We start from the raw sequence: 13,379 nt of genomic DNA on the forward strand, positions 1-13,379 counted from the left end.
CCCTCTGTCTGTAATGATATCAGCAAATAGTGATGGTATTTGCCTGTTTGATTATGATGCCTTACCAGCATAGTTGCATGTATTGATTATTTATGCCTGACCAGCAGAGGGCATGTGAGACAGAGAGAGAGAGAGTTTAGTTTTGGTTTCGCTTTTAGATGGATCACTAGCATGGTGTCTCCTGTAATGCTGTTAGAAAGAGTTGAACAGACTTTAGATTAAAAGACATTCTCTTTCATAAATGTCTCGTCATTGAACCCACATACAAATCGATACACTGTCCACCCCTCCCTTATTAAAGCCTTTTACCTTTTTTAAAGAAATGTGATGTGAATGAGTCCATGCTTTACTTCCAACATCATTAAATTAGGGTACGTTAAAAATTGAATCCCTCCAACCTGTCAGATGCTTAAAGTAACTTTTCTTTCATTCCTCATTTTCTTTGAATTTTTTTATTCTCCCCTCCTTTCCTGAATGTGCTGGGGTTTTTTTTTGCTGGTGTATGATGCACATGGATGGCTTCCCTCGGAGAACTCGCCCAACTGGCCGTTCGTCATGCGTGATCCTAGACGCTGAGTGTCAGCAGGCTATTCGACTAAAAACTAACGATTTTCAGCAGGGGCAACTGGTCAGCTTCGAGGAGAAGGAGCCCTGATTGGCTGAGCCCTCCAGAGTCCAGGAATGCTGCAGCCAATTGTAGTGCCCCAACCACCATCCTGGCTATGATAAGGTCACTCAGAATAGACCGGAGATCAAACCTCTAACCTATTGCAGGGGTTCTCAACCTTTTTGCTTCCGAGACCACCCCCCACCCCCGACATATGTTATAGAAATTCCATGGACTCCCTGTCACACAACACAAGTATATTTTCTGTATAAAAATTTGTTATACAATTAAACATATATATTTATTATTATTTTTGTTTTACTTACTGTGAAACCTGTTGCTGGTGCAGAAATTGAGACTGTCTCCAAGGTTGGTACAGATCTGCTCAAGTTAGTCGACTGTTGCCAAGGTTGATATAGTTATACTGAAGTTAGTAGACTGTAACTGAGGTAAGTAAACAGTCACGGAGGTTGGTGGGGGGACTGTCACGGAGGTGGGGGGACTCACGGAGGTGGGGGGACTGTCACGGAGGTGGGTGGAGGGCCACGGAGGTGGGTGGAGGGTCATGGAGGATGGGGGACTGTCACAGTGGTGGGGAGACTGTCACGGAGGTGGGGAGACTCACGGAGGTGGGGGGACTGTCACGGAGGTGGGTGGAGGGCCACGGAGGTGGGTGGAGGGTCATGGAGGATGGGGGACTGTCACGGTGGTGGGGAGACTGTCACGGAGGTGGGGGGACTGTCACGGAGGTGGGTGGAGGGTCACGGAGGTGGGGGGACTGTCACGGAGGGCGGGAGACTGTCACGGAGGGCGGGAGACTGTCACGGAGGTGGGTGGAGGGTCATGGAGGATGGGGGACGGTCACGGTGGTGGGGAGACTGTCACGGAGGTGGGGGGACTGTCACGGAGGTGGGTGGAGGGTCACGGAGGTGGGGGGACTGTCACGGAGGGTGGGAGACTGTCACGGAGGGCGGGAGACTGTCACGGAGGGCAGGAGACTGTCACGGAGGTGGGGGGACTGTCACGGAGGGCGGGAGACTGTCACGGAGGGCGGGAGACTGTCACGGAGGTGGGGGGACTGTCACGGAGGGCGGGAGACTGTCACGGAGGGCGGGAGACTGTCACGGAGGTGGGGAGACTCACGGAGGTGGGGGGACTGTCACGGAGGTGGGTGGAGGGCCACGGAGGTGGGTGGAGGGTCATGGAGGATGGGGGACTGTTGCGGTGGTGGGGAGACTGTCACGGAGGTGGGGGGACTGTCACGGTGGTGGGGGGACTGTCATGGAGGTGGGTGGAGGGCCACGGAGGTGGGGGGCCTGTCACGGAGGTGGGTGGAGGGTCATGGAGGATGGGGGACGGTCACGGTGGTGGGGAGACTGTCACGGAGGTGGGGGGACTGTCACGGAGGTGGGTGGAGGGTCACGGAGGTGGGGGCACTGTCACGGAGGGCGGGAGACTGTCACGGAGGGCGGGAGACTGTCACGGAGGGCGGGAGACTGTCACGGAGGTGGGGGGACTGTCACGGAGGGCGGGAGACTGTCACAGAGGGCGGGAGACTGTCACGGAGGGCGGGAGACTGTCATGGAGGTGGGGGGACTGTCACGGAGGGCGGGAGACTGTCACGGAGGGCGGGAGACTGTCACGGAGGTGGGGAGACTGTCACGGAGGTGGGTGGAGGGTCATGGAGGTGGGGGGACTGTCCCGGAGGGCGGGAGACTGTCACGGAGGTGGGGAGACTGTCACGGAGGTGGGAGACTGTCACGAAGGTGGGAGACTGTCACGGAGGTGGGTGGAGGTTCACAGAGTTGGGGGACTGTCACGGACGGCAGGAGACTGTCACGGAGGGCAGGAGACTGTCACGAAGGTGGGAGACTGTCACGAAGGTGGGAGACTGTCACGGAGGTGGGGGTCTATCACGGAGGTGGGGGGTCTGTCACGGAGGTGGGGGGTCTGTCACGGAGGTGGGGAGACTGTCACAGAGGTGGGGGGACTGTCACAGAGGTGGGGGGACTGTCACGGAGGTGGGGAGACTGTCACAGAGGTGGGGAGACTGTCACGGAGGGCGGGAGACTGTCACGGAGGTGGGGAGACTGTCATAGAAGTGGGTGAAGGGTCACGGAGGTGGGTGGACTGTCACGGAGGTGGGGAGACTGTCACGGAGGTGGGGGTACTGTCACGGAGGTGGGGAGACTGTCACGGAGGTGGGGGGACTTTCACGGAGGTGGGGCGACTGTCACGGAGGTGGGGGTCTGTCACGGAGGTGGGGAGACTGCCACGGAGGTGGGGGGACTTTCACGGAGGTGGGGCGACTGTCACGGAGGTGGTTGGACTGTCACGGAGGTGGTTGGACTGTCACGGAGGTGGTTGGACTGTCACGGAGGTGGTTGGACTGTCACGGAGGTGGGGAGACTGTCACGGAGGGCGGGAGACTGTCACGGAGGTGGGGAGACTGTCACGGAGGTGGGGGGACTGTCACGGAGGTGGGGAGACTGTCACGGAGGTGGGTGGAGGTTCACAGAGTTGGGGGACTGTCACGGAGGGCAGGAGACTGTCACGGAGGGCGGGAGACTGTTACGAAGGTGGGGAGACTGTTACGGAGGTGGGGGTCTGTCACGGAGGTGGGGGGACTGTCACGGAGGTGGGGGGACTGTCACGGAGGTGGGGAGACTGTCACAGAGCACAGAGGTGGGGGGACTGTCACGGATAGCGGGAGACTGTCACGGAGGTGGGGAGACTGTCACGGAGGTGGGTGGAGGGTCACGGAGGTGGGGGGACTGTCACGAAGGTAGGGAGACTGTCACGGAGGTGGGGAGACTGTCACGGAGGGTGGGGGACTGTCACGGAGGGTAGGAGACTGTCACGGAGGGCGGGAGACTGTCACGGAGGTGGGGAGACTGTCACGGAGGTGGGGAGACTGTCACAGAAGTGGGTGAAGGGTCACGGAGGTGAGGGGACTGTCACGGAGGGCGGGAGACTGTCATGGAGGTGGTTGGACTGTCACGGAGGTGGGGAGACTGTCACGGATGGCAGGAGACTGTCACGGAGGTGGGGAGACTGTCATGGAGGTGGGTGGACTGTCACGGAGGTGGGGAGACTGTCATGGAGGTGGGAAGACTGTCACGGAGGTGGGAAGACTGTCACGGAGGTGGTTGGACTGTCATGGATGGCAGGAGACTGTCACGGAGGTGGCGAGACTGTCACGGAGGTGGGGAGACTGTCACCGAAGTGGGGAGACTGTCACGGAGGTGGGTGGACTGTCACGGAGGTGGGGAGACTGTCACGGAGGTGGGGGGACTGTCACGGAGGTGGGGCCACTGTCACGGAGGTGGGTGGAGGGTCACGGAGGTGAGGGGACTGTCACGGGGGTGGGGGACAGTCACAGAGGTGGGGAGACTGTCACGGAGGTGGGGGGACTGTCACGGAGGTGGGGGGGAGACTGTCACGGAGGTGAGGGGACTGTCACGGAGGTGGGGGGACTGTCACGGAGGTAGGGGGGAGACTGTCACGGAGGTGGGGGGACTGTCACGGAGGTGGGGGACTGTCACAGAGGTGGGGAGACTGTCACGGAGGTGGGGTGACTGTCACGGAGGTGGGGAGACTGTCGCGGAGGTGGGGGGACTGTCCCGGAGGTGGGGGACTGTCACAGAGGTGGGGAGACTGTCACGGAGGTGGGGAGACTGTCACGGAGGTGGGGAGACTGTCACGGAGGTGGGGGACTGTCACAGAGGTGGGGGGACTGTCATAGAGGTGGGGGGACTGTCACGGAGGTGGGGAGACTGTCACGGAGATGGGGGGGAGACTGTCACGGAGGTGGGGGGACTGTCCCGGAGGTGGGGGACTGTCACAGAGGTGGGGAGACTGTCACGGAGGTGGGGAGACTGTCACGGAGGTGGGGAGACTGTCACGGAGGTGGGGAGACTGTCACGGAGGTGGGGGGACTGTCACGGAGGTGGGGAGACTGTCACGGAGATGGGGAGACTGTCACGGAGGTGGTTGGACTGTCACGGAGGTGGTTGGACTGTCACGGAGGTGGGGGAGACTGTCACGGAGGTGGTTGGACTGTCACGGAGGTGGGGGAGACTGTCACGGAGGGTGGGTAGAGTTGTACGGAGGTGGGGAGACTGTCACTGGAGCTGATAGTGCTGCTGAGACCGGTGGTATTGACGGCCTTACCAGCTCTCGCTTCTCTTTTCCGTTACTAATGAGCTCAGCGGAGCGCGCCCGCTGATACAGGACGGCATGTCCTTGACAACACGACAGACTGATCACAGAATCACAGAATCACAGAAACCCCACAGTGCAGATAGAGGCCATTTCGGCCCATCGAGCCTGCACCGACACACATCCCACCCGATCCCCGTAACCCCTACACCAACACATATCCCACCCTATCCCTGTAACCCCACGTATTTAATCCCCCAAACACTAAGGGTCAATTTATCATAGCCAATCAACCTAACCCACACATCTTTGGACTGTGGGAGGAAACCGGAGCACCCGGAGAAAACCCACGCAAACACGGGGAGAATGTGCAAACTCCACACAGGCAGTCGCCTGAGGATTCGAACCCAGGTCTCTGGCGCTGTGAGGCAACAGTGCTAATCACTATGCCACCGTGATAACCATGAGCCTCTGGGGCCAAGCGGTGGTTTCCAGTTCCTCATGTCGTGTGTGGGGCTAAAGTGATACTTGTTTTGGATACTTGCTGGGGAAGTCAGTGAGCCGCTCAAAACATGTCCTGTAGGCCAAGGGTTCTCAATGGGCGGGGTCAGTGGACCCCTTGAAACTGTCTCGCGGATCCCCTGTTGAGAACCCCTGACATATTGTATGTGTTTTCTTTCTCTCCTCTCTCTCCGACCCTTCCCCACCTCCTCTTCCTCCAATGGAAGGTATGAGTGGAGATTGGGGAAAAGACTCACCCAGGGTGCAGGCTGGCTTTGGGGTGAGAGGTCACAAAGCAGCAGTAGAATGTAACGTGAAGGGGTGGCTCTGCATTCTGTTTCCTGATGCCTGCTGCATTCAGCCCCACATTGCTGTCTCCTTCCAATATCGCCTAACCTCTACCCTTCCCACCACCACTTCATACTCTGTCGCCTCTCCTCACCCTCATGTTCCTATGAATCACATAGCCCCCAATTCCCCTTGTAGCCCCTCCCTCACCTTGTGCTGGGAAAGCCACAATTTATTTTGTGAGGTGCTTATGAAGCAATAAATAGAATATAAACAGTAGAGTTTAGTGCTGAGAGACCAGAATGAGGAAGCCACTGGCAGAAGTTGGGGGGGGGGTATAACCAGCAGGGGTTGTGTGGGCAGGTGATCCAATACCCCCAAGGAGAGGAGATGGCACGACCGATAGGGACTGTGGGATTTTGCTCAGAAGCGCGAGTTGGTCCAGTCAGGTGGCCAGGGGCCTGCAGGGACCAGGAAAGCACTGGGGAAGCAAACAGGCAGCAGAAGAGGACTTCTGAAAGGTCCGCTGGTGGGCAACTGTCGCAAAGAGGTGGATGGTGTTGTACAGCGTGGTATCATAACACCACAGCTTCTGCAGCAGTCAGATGCAAGTATTACGGTAAGTATTGAGAGGTAATTTCAGGCATTGATATCAGGCATGACGGACAATTGAAATTGTGACAAACAGGAAGTGTGCACTGGAAGCAAGACTTTTTAATATATATATAATGTATATAGGTGTGTAGGTATATAATATGTATGTAAAAGATTTAAATTGATAGACTTCTAAAAGGTAAACAATTATAGGGGTGAAAAAGGTAAATACAAACGTATAACAATAGAGTCCATAAAAAATCCGTGATCCTGGACCTCTGCCTCATCTTCTGTTTCGTCTGCTTCAGCCTGCATAGGCTTGTATTTCTCAAATTAACTCTTGCGGTGACAAAGACCTCTGAACCGAAAGATCTCTGAATCGAAAGATCTGAACGTATAGGGGTGTAAAAGGAACATTTATATCGAGACATGTTGTAGGAATTGACGAATTCCTAACCAATAACTGAGGTCGACTCAGGAGATCAATCAAACAGGTCTTCAATGTAAGACTAAACGAGTTCAAACAGTTTGTTGAGATCGATACAGGAGAACCACAAAAACAGGTCTTAGCAAGATGGAGATTCCACGAGGACTGCCCGGACAGTCACGTGGTTTGCGACGTGACGTCATCGCGTTTGCCCGCGTTTTCCCGCGCTCTTAAAGGGGCCACGCCCCGTACATACAAACACTATGGCCTAGAAATTCAGTGCCCTTAGCACCGATTTTGCGGCGCTAGAGGGCCTAGCGCTGCAATTGGCGCCGGTTCCTAAATTGCCTGGGGCCCTTCCGCGGCGGTAGACCGGTAGCGCTGCGCCGGCACCGATGACGTCATCGGTGTGCGCAGCGTCCCGGTTGCCGTGGTAACCCGGCCCCAAGCCGAAATTCAGTTGCGGCCGCCTCGCCAGTGGCAGCCGCAACTAAGACTCCGGCAAACGAGTGTTGCCGGAGTCTGCGCCGGCGCTTTAAGGAGGCACGGCGGCCGGCCGCTTTCCCGCCGGCCGCCTGCCCGCAGCTCCCTCCCCGGACTTCTCCCCCCACCCCCCCCCCGGAACAGATGCAAGCTCGGCACTTGTCCGAGGTGCCGGGCTCATTTTTGAAGAGATTTGCGTGGGCCGCGGCCGGGTGCAGGCAGCTCCTCCTTAACGGAAGGAGGAGGCCTGCACTTCCCGAGCCTGCCGCACCGCAGCGGGCGCCACAGCGCCGGAATAGCGCCGCAATGCGGCGCGTTGCGCCAGTTTTCAGGCGCTAAAACCCTTCAGTAGCGCCGGCAGCCGTTTGGGCGCGGCGCTACTGAATTTTTGGCGCGCGCAAAGGGACTTAGCGCCGGCGCTAACTTCCGGCGCTAAAGCCCTGGCGCAGCGCAAACTCAATTTCTAGGCCGATATACAAAACACAGTAATGTCTAACACAATGGTACAGGCTTAGGCTGGTGTTAGAACATCGTTAAAGGGAATTATGTACAGTTGCCCAGAGTCATTCAGTGGCTCCGCCACATGCGCCCCCCCAGAATTCGCTTTAACGGACAAAGTCAAACGGTGAGGGGGTCTGATGAGCCTGTCGGAACGACTCCTGTACTCCTGAGGCGGAGGCTGTTGGGCGGCTGGCGGTCTGGCGGTCTGGCGGGCGGTTGCACTTGGTCTGCTGTAACGGCGATGGGTGGCTGATCTCGTCTCGGCGGTTGTGCTGTCTCGACGGGGCGGTCGAGGTCCAGATGTGCTGGCTTTAAGCGATCGACCGAAATGTGGTCCGGTTTACCACTGACATCTACCTTGAAGGTTTTGTCCTCTGCCTCCAACACGCGGAAGGGACCGGTATATGGGGCCTTGAGTGGATCCCTATGAGCATCATGGTGAATAAAGACGTACTCAGCCTTGTGAAGCTCCGGGGGAACGTGTGAACTCTGCAGCCCGTGGTGCGAAGTGGGCACTGGTGCGAAGCATCTGGCCGCCTCCTGGTGACTAGTAAGCTGGTCAGGCGCAGACCATGGCTTCGTCGAAGCTGGCAGGAAATCCCCCGGGACTCGCAGCGGCTGACCGTACACCAGCTCCGCTGATGAAGAGCGAAGGTCTTCTTTGGACGCCGTGCGAAGGCCCAACAGGACCCACGGTAGCTTGTCTGCCCATCCAGCGTCCTGGAGGCTGGCCCTCAGGGCGGCTTTCAGTGATCGGTGGAAACGTTCACAGAGGCCATTCGCCTGTGGGTGGTAGGCTGTGGTGCGGTGTAATTTGACACTGAGTCCTTGGGCCACTGCTTTCCAGAGTTCAGAGGAAAACTGCGGTCCTCTGTCGGAAGAAATATCTGCGGGCACTCCGAAACAGGCGACCCAGGTGGAAATGAACGCCCTGGCCACGTCCGCCGAAGTAGTGGATGACAGGGGAACCGCCTCCGGCCATCTGGTGGTGCGGTCAACCATGGTCAGGATGTGTTAAAAACCATGGGAGGGTGGGAGTGGTCCCACCAGGTCCACATTGACATGGTCAAAACGTCGCTCCGGAACTGTGAAGGTGGCCAATGGAGCTTTGACGTGGCGCTGTACTTTGGCCTTTTGGCAGACCACGCAGGTGTTGGCCCAGTCGCGGACATCCTTGTGCATGCCATGCCATATGAATTTCGCTGACATCAGCTTCTGAGAGGCCTTCATTCCTGGGTGTGACAACTCATGTATGGCGTCGAATACTTTACGGCGCCAGACGACCGGCACGACCGGGCGAGGGTCCCGTACGGAGACGTCACACAACAGCGTGGTACCTGCCGAATGGAACTTGACGTCGGCCAACTGGAGGCCAGTGACGGTCGTTCTGCAGGCTTGGACTTCTAGGTCTGAGGCTTGGTCCGCTGCCATAAGGGCGTAATCGATGCCCAAATGAACCGTATTGACGGTCGCGCGGGAGAGGCAGTCTGCCACCAGGTTGTCCTTACCGGCCACGTGCTGTATATCCGTGGTGAATTTGGATATGTAGGTCAGTTGACGTTGTTGTCAGGATGACCACTGTTCAGCGGTCTTGGCCATGGCAAAAGTTAGTGGCTTATGGTCCACAAAGGCGGTGAAAGGACGTCCTTCCAGGAGGAAGCGAAAATGGCGGATGGCCAGAAAAAGGGCGAGCAACTCCCGGTCGAACGTGCTATATGCTCTCTCGTTCCGCCGTAGTTGATGGCTGAAGAATGCCAACAGCTGCCACGTCCCGTTCACCCACTGCTCTTGCATGGCGCCGATAGAGTAGTCTGACGCGTCGGTGGTGAGGGCGATGGTGGCTCCTGGCAGCGGGTGCGCCAGCATGGTTGCGTTGGCTAAGGCGCTTTTGGTGTCGTTGAACGCTCGGGCCATGTCGTCCGTCCAGTCTACCGGGTTCTTTCCAGTCTTGCCCTTGAGGGCCTCGTACAGGGGCTGCATGAGTAGTGCTGTCTTAGGCACGAAACGGTGGTAAAAGTTTACCATGCCTAGGAATTCCTGCAGGGCCTTAATGCTTTGTGGGTGTGGGAAGGATATCACCGCCTCTACCTTCACTTGTAAAGGAACCGCTCCCTCTGCGGTGATGCGATGTCCCAGGAAATCAATTTGGCGCAGGCCAAACTGACACTTGGCTGGGTTGATAATCAGGCCGTGTTGGCTGAGGTGTCGAAAAAGGGTGCGTAGGTGACAGAAATGTTCTTCTATAGTGGGACTGGCAATTAGGATATCGTCCAGGTAGACGAAAAGGAACTTGAGGTCCCGCAGCATGGAGTCCATCAGGCGTTGGAAAGCCTGGGTGGCGTTCTTTAACCCAAACGGCATTCGCAGAAACTCGAAGAGGCCGAATGGGGTGATGACTGCGGTCTTCTGGACATCCTGTGGGTGCACTGGGACCTGGTGGTAGCCCTGTACAAGGTCGACTTTCGAGAAGACGGTGCTCATTGCCAAATGGGCAGAGAAGTCCTGGATGTGGGGGATCGGGTACCGATCAGGAGTGGTGGCATCGTTTAGGCGTCGATAGCCGCCGTATGGTTGCCATCCGCCGCCAGGCTTCGGGACGATATGGAGGGGTGAAGACCAGGGACTATTCGACCGGCGAATAATCCCTAACTGTTCCATGGTCGCGAACTCCGCCTTTGCGACCGCCAGCTTGCCAGGTTCCAGGCACCGGGCCCGCGCGTAGACCGGGGGGCCATTGGTGGTGATGTGGTGTTCCACACCATGTTTCGTGGCTGTGGAGGAGAATGTGGGTCTTGTCAGGTCGGGAAATTCGGCGAGCAGATGAGCGAACTCGTCAGGAGTCGGGAAAGCACAGGCGATGGTGCGTGACGTAGTGTTACTGCGGTAACAAGGGATAGAATTGAAAGTTGCCGCGTTGATCAACCGCCGGTTCTTCACGTCGACCAGGAGGCTGTTGGCGCACAGGAAATCTGCGCCGAGAATGGGTTGAGAAATCTTGGCCGTCACAAACTCCCAGTGAAAACGTTGCCCCCCGAAGCACACCTCCACTCGCCATCTGCCGAAGGTCCGAATTGCTCCACCATTGGCCGCTTCAAGGGCGAGGCCATGAGTCCCTGCCTGCACATCGAGGGCGGACACGGGTAAAATGCTGCACTGCGCGCCGACGACCGGAGAGCATATCGGTGATGAAAAGCAACTTGCCCGCATTGCCGATCGCCATGGCGGCCGCGGGGCGCCCGTTAGACCCGTTCCTCAGTAGTCGCAGTTGTATTTTTGGGGGGAAAGCTGCAGGGAGGGCGGCAATGTCGCACCTTCGCGCCGAACTGCGCGTGGTAGAAACACAGCCCAGCAGGCTGATGAGCTGGGGCGGCATCTGTGGGGGATGGGCGCCTCGTGGCGGTGCAGTACTGCTGCGTTACCGCAAAAATTTTGTCCGCTTCTGCCGCGAGTGCCGCGCAGTCTTCCACCTCGGATCTGGCCAGGGCAGCTTGCACCTGCTCAGGCAGCTGGCTGAGGAATAGCTCACGGAATAGGAAGCATTCCGGTTCTGAGCCCAAGAGTGTGAGCATGTGGCTCATCAACTCCGAAGGCTTGGAGTCCCCGAGCCTGGGCATAGCGAGCAATCGACAGGCGCGCTCCGATTTAGCGAGCCCGAAAACTTGCAGCAACTGCGCCTTGAGGGTTTCATACTTGCGCTCCGTTGGAGGGTTCTCGAGGAGGCTGACGATCCGCGAGACGGTAGAGCTGTCGACTGCGGAGACCACATAGAGATATTTGGTCTGATCTGCAACGATGTCCCTCAGGGCGAACTGTGCCTCGACCTGAATGAACCACGAGGTCGCTTGCTGCTCCCAGAACTGCGGTAGCTTCAGTGAAACGGCGTTGGCCTCCATGCTGTGTTCTTTTTGCGAAAAACGTTCACAAAAATGGGGTCACCAATGTAGGATTTGACGAATTCCTAACCAATAACTGAGGTCAACTCAGGAGATCAATCAAACAGGTCTTTAATGTAAGACTAAACGAGTTCAAACAGTTTGTTGAGATCGATACAGGAGAACCACGAAAACAGGTCTTAGCAAGATGGAGATTCCACGAGGACTGCCCGGACAATCACGTGGTTTGCGACGTGACGTCATCGCGTTTGCCCGTGTTTTCCCGCGCTCTTAAAGGGGCCACGCCCCGTACATACAAACACTATATACAAAACACAGTAATGTCTAACACAATGGCACCGGCTTAGGCTGGTGTTAGAACATCGTTAAAGGGAATTATATACAGTTGCCCAGAGTCATTCAGTGGCTCCGCCACAATATGTTATATTTTTGGACTATCGAGAGGAACAGAATCTAACGGGAAGGGGGACCAGAATGCAACTCACACTGTTACTGGCCCCCTTCCAACTAATCAGGTCCTAACCCCCACTCACCCATCAGTGGCTCTCTTGACTCACCCACAGCCACTTTTGTGCCCTCCATTTGCCAATTTATGCAGGTGCCAGTTTGGAAACAATCTGCATAAAATTAGTTGTGTCCCATTTTAGATGCATTCCACATAAACTTGCACTGTTACCAACTCAGCCCTGCTGTAGATACGTTATCGGGTCCAGTCACTCCTGTAAAATGTGTGAGCATCTTACAGCTATGGGAATTAACTCACACTGTCTAATGTCTTCTTGTACAATAGCTTAACCCCCAGTGTAACAATAGTGCCGCATGTGACCTAAACTTGATATTCTTGTCTTTCACATGTCTACTTGTATATTCACTAGTTTCAATCAATACATCTTCAAGTGATAATATAAATTAATGAACACATGGTGCTTCCCCACATTATTGGGTCATTTTATTTGAATTATACAGAATAAAATTCCTCTGCATTCTGGCCTCAGCCCAAGATAACATAAGAACATAAGAAATAGGAGCAGGAGTAGGCCAATCGGCCCCTCGAGCCTGCTCCGCCATTCAATAAGATCATGGCTGATCTGATCCTAACTGCCAATCCACTATCACAGAACCATCTCCTGCATCTAACAGAATTAGACACACGAAATAGGAGCAGGATCAGGCTACACGGCCCCTGGGCCCGCTTCGCTACCCACAGGGCCATGACCGATCCGAACCTAGACTCATGTCCAAATTCCTGCCCGCTCCCCGTAACCCTTAATTCCCTTTACTTCTAGGAAACTGTCTATTTTTGTTTTAAATTTATGTAATGATGTAGCTTCTACAGTTTTTTGGGGCAGCATATTCCATGGACCTACCACCCTCTGAGTGAAGTAGTTCCTCCTCATCTCAGTTTTGAAAGAGCAGCCCCTATTCTAAGACTATGCCCCCTAGTTCTAGTTTCACCCATCATCGGGAACATCTTCCCTGCATCCACCCGATCCAACCCCTTCACAATCTTATATGTTTCAATAAGATCACGCCTCATTCTTCTGAACTCCAATGAGTAGAGTCCCAATCTACTCAACATCTCCTCATATGTCCACCCCCTCATCCCCGGGATTAACCGAGTGAACCTTCTTTGTACTGACTCGAGAGCAAGTATGTCCTTTCTTAAGTATGGACACCAAAACTGTACGCAGTATTCCAGGTGCGGTCTCACCAATACCTTGTACAACTGAAGCAATACCTCCCTATTTTTATATTCTATCCCCCTAGCAATGAAAGCCAACATTCCATTGGCCTTCTTAATTACTTGCTGCACCTGCATACTAACCTTTTGAGTTTCGTGCACCAGGACCCCCAGATCCCTTTGTACTTCAGTACTTTCCAGTTTCTTGCCATTAAGATAATAACTTGCTCTACGATTTTTCCT

This window comes from Somniosus microcephalus, chromosome 4, assembly GCF_052327205.1.
Source record: "Somniosus microcephalus isolate GS21.2 chromosome 4, FLI_Smic_1.0, whole genome shotgun sequence".
Taxonomy (NCBI): Eukaryota; Metazoa; Chordata; class Chondrichthyes; order Squaliformes; family Somniosidae; genus Somniosus; species Somniosus microcephalus.